The following is a 12,509-nucleotide window of genomic DNA, read 5'->3' on the forward strand; positions in this document are numbered from 1 at the left end:
GTAAAAACGGACAAGTGACTGATAATATTCCAAGTCGATTCATCTCGAGAGCGGGGAAATTTTTTTAAACGCACGTAAAATTGCACTCGCGATACGTTTAAAATAAATATTGTGAATCAAGAAAAATCGAAACTTCAATTGTGCGGATAAAGATGTTGAAAGGCGGCGATATCGAGCGCACGATAACGATCGTGATTTGTATCTTATCAAAAGAAAGACACGCGTTCCCACCTTTCCAGAAAATGAATCATTATACCGTTGCCTCTATATAAAGACCATAGCGCCATTGAGATCTCAGTATACAAATTCAGAGTGACCAAACTCCGATATCACCGAATCAAAATGAAATTCTTCGTTGTGTTCGCCCTTCTGCTGGCAGCCGTTGTCGCTGTCATGGCTGTTCCCAAAGAAGTAGCTCCAGGTGGGTATATTTATTATAGTTACTACAGCATGTATTAGGAGAAGAATCATTTCTAGGATCAACGATAGATAGAAACAATAGAAACAATCAGTTCTACAAGATTTTATTTTGAAAGAAAATATTATTTCATTCTTATTCCGGAAGGGGTTACTGTTCATGTAAGACTGAAAATAAAAGCAGCGTTACTCTTAACAACATTTGTCTTTCGTCTTTGTCGTCTCTACGAGTGTTGACTTCTTGGAGTCATGAAACTGAGCTTTCATTAATATGTACATTAGTCTGGTACCTTCTAAATATTTAGCAAATATATACAAAAAAAATAACGGGCAGAACATACTGAATTGTTGCGTATTTTTTAGAGGGAGAATTCGCACCCCGTGAAATTGGTACCCAAGAAGGAAACGATGCTGAAGCTTATGGTGTCTCCTGCATCATTGGAGACTGGGCTTGCTCTGCCCACTGCCGCGGCGAGGGCAGAAAGGGTGGCAAATGCGAAAAGGGCACCTGCACGTGCTACAACTAGGTAACTAATCTACGAAACATAATATTTTGATGCAATTTCAAACTTATTTCAAATAAGTTGAACAAAAGAGGAACGAATAATGAAATATTTCAACAAACTTGATTTCTATTTATTATATATATTCATTGAAAATTATTCTGTTAAACGAAAGCATGGTGAAATATTTTGTTTTTATTAGAAATATGTATAAAATTGCACTTAAACGACGACGTGCAATTTCATTAATATTATTTTTACTGTTGAAGACAGAGAAAGAGCTTAGAGACTCTTTTCACGTAAAATTTAGTTATATTTAAGATGCATGTACTTTAATCATTTTTTGACATTTTTTCGAATCGATGATTTAAACGAAATATCATGTGTGTTTGCATTTTAATATCTGTTCGAATGAAAATTTCGCACTGTCCCGAAAACTGGAAAGAGATTTAGAATGGATTGGTAAGTGAAATATGAAAATTTGTGCAATTGCGAAATTCCATTTACGTAGAAGGAATTCTAATTCTATCCACAATTCACTTTTACAGAATATACTATAATTGGTAAAATATATTATAATTTTAACGATTTGCTGACACTTTTCACCCATCCAAGTGTCAATAATTTCTAACGAATTGTATTACACTTTTCTTTTTAGATTTAACGCTATTTGACTTGAGCTATCCGTCTACACATGCAATCTGGCTATGAAATTTTCGGAATAATCGAGCTTATGGTTAGAACCACAACTCTTTTCGAGTATCGTGAAGACGAACCAACATAGATTTCCATTGCGTACAATCGTCAGCGCGGTGGAAGTTCAATTGGCCTCAGCGGATGAAAATCTATTTTATTTACAGATAAATAAACATAATATGAGAGTGAAACTAGAGATAATATCATTCATGGAAATTTAAGTTGGAAATAAATAACTTTATTTGACTATAGTCGTTAGTCGTTATTTAACAGTTTTAAACGATCTGTAGTTAACCTAGACTAACCAAAGGGAAGAAGACCATTTATTAAAAAAGAATTAAATTTGAAAGAAATTTGTCGTTCGTATTTTTCCTCTGTTATTTCAAATTTTGTCCATATTCTTCATAATCTACCTTTGCGCGGGGAAGAAGGACTCACTGGTAACGAATTCGATGAATTGATAAGTTCGTAGCTGATGCTCGTAGAACGGAAGGATTTGGATGACACAGTTACCAACGCAAGCAGTTCGCTATTTCTAGCAAAAAGAAGTAACGCAAAGAAGTGAAAGATCACGTACGAGGGGGAGAGAGACAGACGGGTGAAAGAGCACGGAGAATTGAACCACTACGATCGGAATACCAATATGCCTTGTGCGTCGGTATGCAATTAAAGGGTCGAGAGAGTTTACTGTCGATATTTCTCGACCAGCAATTATTGGAATCTCTTTTCCCCTGATATAGTCGGGCTATAACCGGATCGAACCCCACCGAGCGCGATAGTTCTGCAGGACTCTTCTGCATGAAGGGCCCTTCGGAAGCGGACAAATGCGGCCACTATATGCACTTATGGTTCTTTCCGCGCTTTCATTAAAAATTGGACTCTACTCTCCAAAGCACCTCGTGCCTTCTCATCTCTTTTCTCTCTTCCACCAGTCCGTCGCAACTCTTCCCTTTCGCTATCTAACCGCGTACTCTTTCACCCGCTCGCTCTATTCTTTCATCCATCCGCTTGCTACGGCGTTCGCTCTCTTTTCTATCTTTTTTTCTTTCTTTCCCTTTATTTTTTCGCCACTTTTCGTTCGCGTAGATCGCCAGGATATATAGCCCCCGATGTCAGTCATATTCGTGGCTTGGCTTTTCATCTTTGTTCGTTCGTCAGGGACCCCCGGTGCGCGCCCGTTGAAAATTATTTCCTACGGGTACTCCGCGCGGGCATTTCGGCCTCTTCAACTATAATACGAATACCGAGTACCCGCGCTGAATTGCAAATAGCCACGTCGACCAGCCACTGGTCCTGAAACGTTTGTCTCGTCTCGAATCCTCGATGGCTGAGCGCAGCCTCGACGTCCACGCCGTGGCACTGATTTCTGCTCTATGGGAAAGTCAAGTTTGCCACGTTCGGAGTCCAGGATAAGGGGCCACGCGATCGAAGTACAGCGGCACTATGATTTATAGTTGATTGTTATTGTTTACAGTTGATTGGGAGAATTTGGTAGTCGAAGGTGTTGAAAGGTTGGCAATTTTGGGGTAGCTAAGGTACAGAAGTCACTAATGGGGTCATTCCACGCGAAATAGAACACTTTTAGAAGCGATCTCTTTCCTTTGCGTAGTCGTTGAAAGATATCGATCAAGTATTTTCATTAGATATAAACATTTTTAGATTGCCTTTGTATTGCATAGTTTCATTCTTAGGACGCCAATAATTTGTAAAGTATATCGATCAAGTAACGGTATGAATTTTGTTGTATGATTATTATTATTATTATTATGTAAAAATTTAATTCACCGTTGAAAGTCATGTAAGGCTACTCATTTTCAAATTTTTATATAGAAAATGACTGATAGTTGGTTTTCACACGAGTCATCGCTCTTAATAGCCGAAGGGAACTGCTGCAGAAAAATGATTTTGAAGCGAAATATGAGCGTCGAATCACTATAAATAGCTAAGAAAAATTGTTATAGAATAATTGTTAAATTTTGGGGGGAACCGTGAGAGTCGAATCACCCTTAATATCGGAAAAGAATCGTTACAGAAAAATTATTTTGGTGCGAAATATGATAGTCGAATCATCATTAATAGCTAGGAAGAGAATCATAATTTTCAACTCACCCTTAATACCTAAAGGGTATAAGACTCGAATCACCATCAACAGCCGAACAGTGACGTCATGGAATAATTGTTAAATTTTGAAGGGAACCGCGAGACTCAGTCCACAGAATCGTTACAGAAAAATACTTAAATTTTGAAAGAGAACATGCGAGTGAGACCAACCTGAAGCACGGATCGAACTGCTCAGTCGAAGACAAAACTGCCCCGTTGCAGTATGTGAAAATTTCAGGTCAGAGAAGTGTAATTGGTTTTTGCAGCGTTCATTTATGCAGGACAATTCCGACGATGTTCGCAACTTTTCTCATCGGGGCGCGGTGCCATTGCATAGTTCAGGGGTCAGCATCGACGGGCCGAAATCCCGCGTGCTGCCCACGACCACGTTGTTTCTGCGACTCGCGAATTAGCAATTTACCCGGGCGAAGTACTCCCAGGCAAGCCGATCGTCCTGTTCGCCCCAGGATAAACGCAATTTGCTCGAAGGGAGGCTAATGCAAGAGTTAGTAGACAGGCGATGCTGTGGGTCACGACGTAATCCGATTTCCTGAGCGTTAATTCGCGTACCGACCGAACCCGACCTGTCCTCCTGCGCTCGCATTATTTCCAAACCGGTCACTCGTTTCGTGAACATACTCGCGAACCTGCAAGCCTTGTGTCTGATCCGCTTCGAGGTTACTGGTGCGCCTAATACCATCGATAACCTCCTCGATCTTGACCTATTGGGCGTAGAAATTAATTCTGTGCCTTTATATTCAACCATTTATAACTTTACGTAGAATTATTTACAATTTTTTATTTCTCTTAAATTACTAACCATCTGGTTCTTCGATCTCTATCGCAAAAAATTGTTTATATGTAGCGAGTAATTTCTGTAACTACTGAATCGATTCTTAACATTATTTAAAGCATTGAACGTTGTCGACATTGACCGCAGAAAGTGATCGATGAGGGGCGAAATGACCCACATTGAATTGCGTATGATATAAAATTGACTGGAAGCCAATCCTACCTGTTATTTCACGTTTTGTCACGTTTCGTACGCGAACATGTTGAATGTCATCTACTGTTTCATTTAAAACAAATTTTAATCGAACTATAGCTTTACATTAAAGCGATTTAAAACCAATCATCTGATGCGTCGCGTCGAGAAGAGGAAATTCAAAATACCGTTACCGTTATTCGTATTAAATTTTTTTTTTTTTTTTTAATAAAAAATGTTTAGTTTCGTAGTGTAATTGCTCGACACGTGGTTTTTTTTAATTATTGCGTGAATTGTTACCTCGAGGAGACCGTTGCAATTTAAAATACGAAATTGTGGCAGATATGAGCGAAATTTTAAATAAAAAATAAGAAATATAAATCTTTGGGTTCGTTATTCATTAAATAAAAAAATAGAATTTCAGTTGTAGAATGAAAATTGATTCACAGTTGGTTGCAGACTTGTGTCACAGTAAGGCTCGATTGTATCACTCATTTAAATTTATATATATAATATATTATATTTATATATATTGGATGTAGAAATGAATTCTGTGTTTTTCTAAAGAGAACTTATCATTTATTTTTAAATAAAAATCATTCAACTTTTAATCTTCCCTTAGTCACACTTGTTTCTATTGACCCCAGCCTCCTGTACATAGCAGCCTTTAATAGAAATAATTCAATGCACTTGCCATTAATCAACTATTTATCCAAGAAAATAAAAGATCCTGAGCGGTTCAATGGAATTCTATTTACTCTTAACCAACAATTCGTTATGCAATCGAACGAGAAACCAATGGCAACTCGTTCTAAGAGTTTATTGAGTTTAATTGTTTTTTTAAGAAAGAAGCCAGTAACTACTGTTGCTCAATTGAAAAAAGAAAATATCATGTAATATGTGGCATAGCTTGAAATGAAAAGGAGGGCTAATAAATACTGCACCTTACATAACATCAATAAATACTGCCTCCCTTGCGTCTTTAGATCATTTCGTTTACGCAATAGCTGTGCTCTGCTCTCAGCATGGGCGTAACTACCGTACAAATTAAATTGCTCGTGTTAGCCGCCACTGTCGAAAGATCATTTAATAAATTACGAATCATAATGGGCTACAAACGAAATGTGGTTCGTCAGAGTGGGTTCTCTCGCAATATTGGTTATCGAGCATAAATAAGCTGATAAAAGGGATTTAAACGATATCATTAGTGATTTCGAAAATTTAAAAGCATGGAATGGAACATCTTTGCCTTGTTTATTAAAATGTACATAGTAAATAGTATCATATCGTAATGTTATTGTTTATGTTTTCAAGTGATTCAACGTTTCAAAAAAATAATATCTAATCTATAGAAATCTATACTATATCTATTCGAATATAATTCTAGTATACTTGTTAGTTTAATTTACTGCAAAAATTTATTTTTAGTATTTCTGTAATATTTACTACATTGTATTAAACGTGAATGTTTTATTCTAACATTAATTTCCACACTGTCTTGTGACTATTAATATCTACTAAAAAGTAAATGAAAGTCACGTGATAATTTCTTGTATAAAAGCTTCGCAGTGTTAACGACGTCACTGGCTCTCCGATAATAAATTTCTGACATCGTTTAACTAGTTCCAACGTCAAACGTAATAATCTCTAGATAAATAACCATCGATTAAAAATATATTCCGAGTCGCATTAGTTTCCTCCAGTTTAATAATCGACCGATTTATCTTCGCTCATTAAACGTTTCATCGTGGCTGCGTTACTTGCCTGAAGATCGCAGATTAATGTTACGGGCGTTAAACATACATGCGGCGGCTATCTCGAATCCAAAAATGCGCGTTCCAATTTTGAAACAATGACAGTCGCTGGTAAGACCACTAAGGGAACGAAAATATCTTTTATAGTTGAGCCCCGAAAAATGGGGGCGTTGGTCGTTAATTAGGTCGAAAAAGGCTTTCATTTCCGGTAGATAACGTGCATTACAAAGGCCCACGTGCCGTGGAAATCGTTATATTTTATTAACCGAACGAATCGAACTGGGACAAAGGACAATGTTCGATAATTGTCGCTTTTGCTACTCGTCGGCGAAGATTAATTTTGTACAGAATTTGCCACAAAATTTACCGCGATTTCGTTCGATTGTTCAGGGATACATTCTTCTATAATTTTTGCACAACATTTTGAGTAGGTATAGATCATTCTTTAATCATTCAATTTTCTAAACAATGTTCTTGGCTGATTAAAATAGTAGATGAGAATGGTGGAGTTTGTGCTTTATGTTTATCAATATTTTTCATCTAAACAAACACGTCTGATAATCTTCGGTTGTTTTGTACCTTAGATATTAGATACATATACATACAATTTCGATTATTAATTTCGTTTAGAAATATAAAGAATATGTAATATAATTTAATTGAAAAATATAAATTCGACTTTAATTACGTGCAATTACATTTTTTAAAGTGTTACGGTACAAATGATATTAAATTGAACGCATTTTACTCTCCTGTACGAAGACTTTCGTGGACCACGTTGCCTTCCCTTTTAAAATGCCTTTCATATTTTTCAAAGGAAAATTTAATTCGAAAAGCAGCGCGATCTGAATTCTGAAAAGATCGACGCGCCGTTTCCTAGGTGAGGAATGGCTGGTTTCAGTGCCAATTACGAGAAAGGATAGCCACCCCTAAAAGTATCGCAGTCCCCAAGGGGTGAGCATTGTTTGAACGCGTGAATGGTTACGCAAACCGTGACTAGAATCGGTACGGTCATCGACCATTGGAAGTCGACAAACGTTGCTCCCGCGATAATCTTTGTCTTGTTACTACTTACCACGTCGCTTATACGAGGACGGACGGGGTTGTGGTAACTCGTACCGCGTTACGTATTTGGCTTACAACGATTACCAGATGATCATAGAGAGACCCCGTTCAATCGATCAGCTGTTCAGGTATTAGCGTTTCCTGGCACGTACCAGCGGCGTTGTGTTCTCTTCCAAGTGGGCTGGAATACCGCTATCGTGGCCTGTCTTTGCCATGTGAGTCGTTCATTATGAAAGTGTAAGTTCATCTTGTAAAATATACTTGCGATTGTGTTTCAAGGGAGGAGCCAGCTTCAAAAGCTGAAAATAAAGTATTTTTTGTTTTTTAAGTATTAAGTGGATCTTAATGAAACTTGCAGGGTCTTTTATTGAATATTTGGTGATAACTAGACTACGGATCTTTATGCATTTATAGGAAATTCGAACGAGCAAGAACTTACAAAATGCAAACAATATGCAAAATAATATAAAAAGGATTGAAAGTAAAGTTGATTTTGTAATATTTGCAGAATAAAATAAATTCCTATATAGGTTCGATTTCTGTAGGCACGTTCGCGAAGATTTTATTTTGCATAAAGATCCGCAGTCTAGTGATAACAAATAATTCTTTCGATATCACTGTTAGATGCTCTCAAGCAATTGTTTTTATTTCTCAAATCATGAAACTTATTAAATAGTTTCAAATAATGGCATTAGTAACTTTTAAAATGAACCTTTTCTCTTACGGTTGAAAACCATTCTGGTTTCGTTTTTCACTTTTACATGTAATCGAACGAAAATGAGCGAGTATGGATGTATTTTGCGTTTGATTACATTAGTCGCTCAGCTAGGGGACAGGCTTTGTGTTTCATTACAGATCACACTATTCGCTGAGCTACGAGATTAGTTTTACGTTAGTAATAAATTAGTTTTGCCTTTCCTAAGTAAGTCGGTTTTCAAACCACTATCGTTCAATTTATGATCGAGGACCTGTAACTTTCTTTTTTTTCTATCGTTCTTTTTATTTTTCTAACGAAAGTTTTTACCTGTCTCACAGATAAACCGGATGATCGTTCGCCTGGCAAGACGGGAGATTTATACGAGGGCCAAACGCCTTCCGATGACTCGCAGCACAGCAAAGCAAGTCGAGATAATCCGTCGTCCGTTTTCCCGCAATTGATATTTCATTCGCAGGTTTCGCGGGACGCGGGTTGTAATAAAATTACGTGGGCGGTTAACCGATCGCCGGTTAACTGGCACAGTCGGTTAACCGTGTTGGTCGATCGATAATTTTAATCCGTTAACACGTCGAAAGGGGAGCCGAATTTGCTATACTTTCCGTTCAGGTGGCGAAGAGTGCTCAGCGAATGCTTGACATAGAAGCTTTACAAGACATTCTGCTACACAAAGTAGCATCCTATACTGAGCAGGTTTTGTAAAAAGATGTCACAGGTCTCTCGTAGTTTGCATTTTAACGAGGGGAGGTTGGAAGTTGCGCGATCCAGTGGTATGTGCTTCCAAAAGAAAATGCTGATAGAGACTATAGTAGCTCTTCGTACTTCTCGTAGATTAAGGTTCCGTGTTCTCAACATATGTAGCATTACATGTTTTCATAAAGGGGATTTTAAAATTGTGTGACATGTCATAAGGCAAGCTTGGAGATTATTTATGTCATTACTTAATGAATTGCAATTTCGTATCTCGTAAGCATTCAACGACTGAGTGCATTTTCTTTGAATCATTTTAAATCTACCACTTATTGTAGCTTCAATAAGATAAAGTTTGCAACATGTGTAGGTAAAGCGGTGGGACTGTAGGTCCGAGGATCGTGGATTCGAGTTTCCATGCTCGTATTTTCCGTTTAGACTCGTGCAATATATTTCTTACACATTTAAATAATAATAAAATAGTGCAAGACGATAATCGTACAAGTAGTAACCAAATTTAATAATAAATGAATCAATAATCATTTAATGTCGATACCCAATCAATTACAAAATTCCGTACAACCGATATATGCGTAGAAATATACAGAAACAATATACGCACGAAGGAACCATTCTTTTAAACCGATATAATAACGTAAAATAAATATAGTCCTGTAAAATAGATATAAGCTAGCACCTTTGCAATTCGTAAGTGACGTAACATCTTTTCAATCAACTTCGAAAAAGAGGAGTTTACTCAATTTTTTGTTGGATCTTGAAATTGTTACAGCCAGAACCTTTATACCCCATTCCGAAGCAGTTACTTATGCAACTTTTTCAATCCTCGCTTTAAACCTACCACTTGCCTGAACCGCGAATATTTCCTTGTGTTTTAGGGAGGCGCCTCCTGAAAGGTTTGCTAACCACTGCGTTGATATCCGGAATCCTAGTGATATACGATTGCAACAAATTTTACCTGTAATGCTGCGCGACATTTCCGTGTTGCACGTTCAGCGAAACGTTAACAAACGCGTCTATTTCGACTCGTCCCGTGGCGCGGTTTATCGTAGAAAAACGGTGTAAATCCCACAAAGTAAGCAGTAATAGTTTCGCGCGATCCTCGGACGTTAAAAGCGTCGGTCTATTCCAGGAACGGTTGGTGTCTAGGTTCGATTCAAACGCCGGTTAGGCGAACGCGGGAACGAGCAATCGCGGCGAGGAAATGATTTCATTGTTCGACGAAACTGATAGCGGCTACGCGGATCCCAAAAAGATTTATCGCTTTGAAGGAGGGCTTCATACTAACTTCATCTGTATTCTTCGCCCGGCGCCGAGGGGAAACGAATAATTCGATTCTATCGGTTTACCGAGTTCGCGGAGTACACGGAGAAGATTTACGGTAACTAGATCACGAAATTGGAAGGGTAAGAGGAAGCCGGGAAGGGCGGACAGCGTTAGAAACAAGACGCGCGATTCAACGAAAACGAGTCGGAGTTTCGTCTTGCGGCGTACCCCGACTGAATGCTCCTTTGCGGTGATTATGCTCCCGATTCGATCTATACAGTGCGTTTCGGTTAAGGAAGGAAGCGGAGGACGTGTTAAAATTATAGCTATATTCAACAATTATTCTTTTCAGAATAATTGACTCCATGGAAAATTACTGGGGTTAATATATTAGGTGTGAGAACTAACATTCTTCAAACAAAGTAAACAAATTGAACAGGGTAATCGTAAATTCAACAGAATATGAAATTTCAATAATTTATGTCGATTACTTTCCCTGTCAAAGGATCATGAAAATCAGCTCGAAAGTGATCAAAATGAACGGGTACCTTAAGAGCCGACGTTGTCGACCATCGCGCTGTAATCATTAGAATTAGGTTTCAATTTCGTGAAAGAACGAGCAATTTTCGTTACAAAGGGTAAGGGGCCATCGACGAATCCATGGTTCGGTGAAGCAACGTACGCCTGCGATACTATATTCACCCGATTAGCGGGACCGAAATCACTTTGAACTTTTGCGGGTCAGGAGTTCAAACGTTCTCTCCGCGGTACGAACTCTCGGTAACGTTACGGTCGATTGAACCTGGCCGGTTCGCGAGATAAGAAAAAAAAAGAAAGGAGTGCTGATTATGAAAGAGCCATCGGTGCATGCGACGAAGAGATAAAAATGTTCGAGATGAAATGGAACGTTCGAAAGGGGACCCCTCGGCCGGTGGATCCCGGAGGAATTTGCAGAATAAAAATTTGACGCGGTGCCAACGTGATTATTAAAAATGGCTACCGCAGTGTCGGCCGGACCTTCTGTTCGACCAAATTTCGGTTGCGATATTTCGTGTACGTTTTTCGTCCGTGATCAAGGTATTACGACCCGGCTATAACCTTTTTTGCATAGGAGATGACCTATAAAATGAACATGCGGCTGTATGTGCATGCTTTACAGGAAACGGGAACCGAATGGCCAAACCAGCTTCGGTATAGGGAAATATTTATTTTAAAGAGCAACAGCGTATAGTTGTAATTAAATTCTTGATTTGATTTGTTTTTAAGTAAAATAAATTGAAATAAATTAGTGATTTTTTGGTACTGAGAATTCAACGTCTTTAACGAGAAGGGTTTTTAATTTAACGGTATGGTTCATGGGAACAGGATGATTCAAATCAGGTTTTACTATTATTAAAAGAATGTATTTTTTAAAGCATGTATCATAATTTAACAAGTCAATAAAATCATAACAACCTGAATAGAATAAAGTGTGCTCGCTGTTTAATTAATGACAGCGACATTTAATAGCAACGATAACTCAGTTAATACGGGATCAGAGGTGATTAAATATTTGTCTTCGCACACTACAATCGTCTTATCAAACTCAAACGTTCTATGAAAACAGGTACGACGCAAACAAGACTAACAGCGAAGCAAGTTTCAGATGGAGACGGCCGAGGGCACCGAGGATCGCGAGTTCAATATTCTTGATGGAGAAACAAACAAGCCGCGTCTAGAGAGCCAGCACCTAAACTAGGTAATTATTCGAATAATTCAATGTTTGAATTTTAATTTACCAACATTCCTGTAAAATTAAACAGGAAGGTCCTGATGGAAATTCAAACATTATTTATTTGTCCGAAATTAGGACTAATTTGATTACATTGATGTGATTAATGATGGTCATCTAAATGTTTCACGATGGAGCGAATGCACAGATAAAAATATGATCAGAGTATGATAAAACATGTATAAAAATCTTAAAAAAATGAGTTAATTTTACACACTGAAGCATTCTTTAAGGCTTAAAGTAATTTAACCATCCCTTATTGGTATAAGAATATACTATCAGCCCCATAAATATTCGTACCTTCTATGTTTGGTAGATTTGATGTTTACAAGTGTATGTTTGTATAAATATGTTGATGGATGTACACATATATACATGTATAAGCTTATTCATGTACATATATATAATGAAAAGTTCATTTGGTTATATCAAAACTATTATTTAATTTAGTCAAACTTCATCAATAGACATAGAGGGTACGAATATTTATGGGGTTAACTGTATACATTTGTTCCTTGCTTTTTAATCC

The sequence above is a fragment of the Hylaeus anthracinus genome, unplaced genomic scaffold, assembly GCF_026225885.1.
Source record: "Hylaeus anthracinus isolate JK02 unplaced genomic scaffold, UHH_iyHylAnth1.0_haploid 11981, whole genome shotgun sequence".
NCBI lineage: Eukaryota > Metazoa > Arthropoda > Insecta > Hymenoptera > Colletidae > Hylaeus > Hylaeus anthracinus.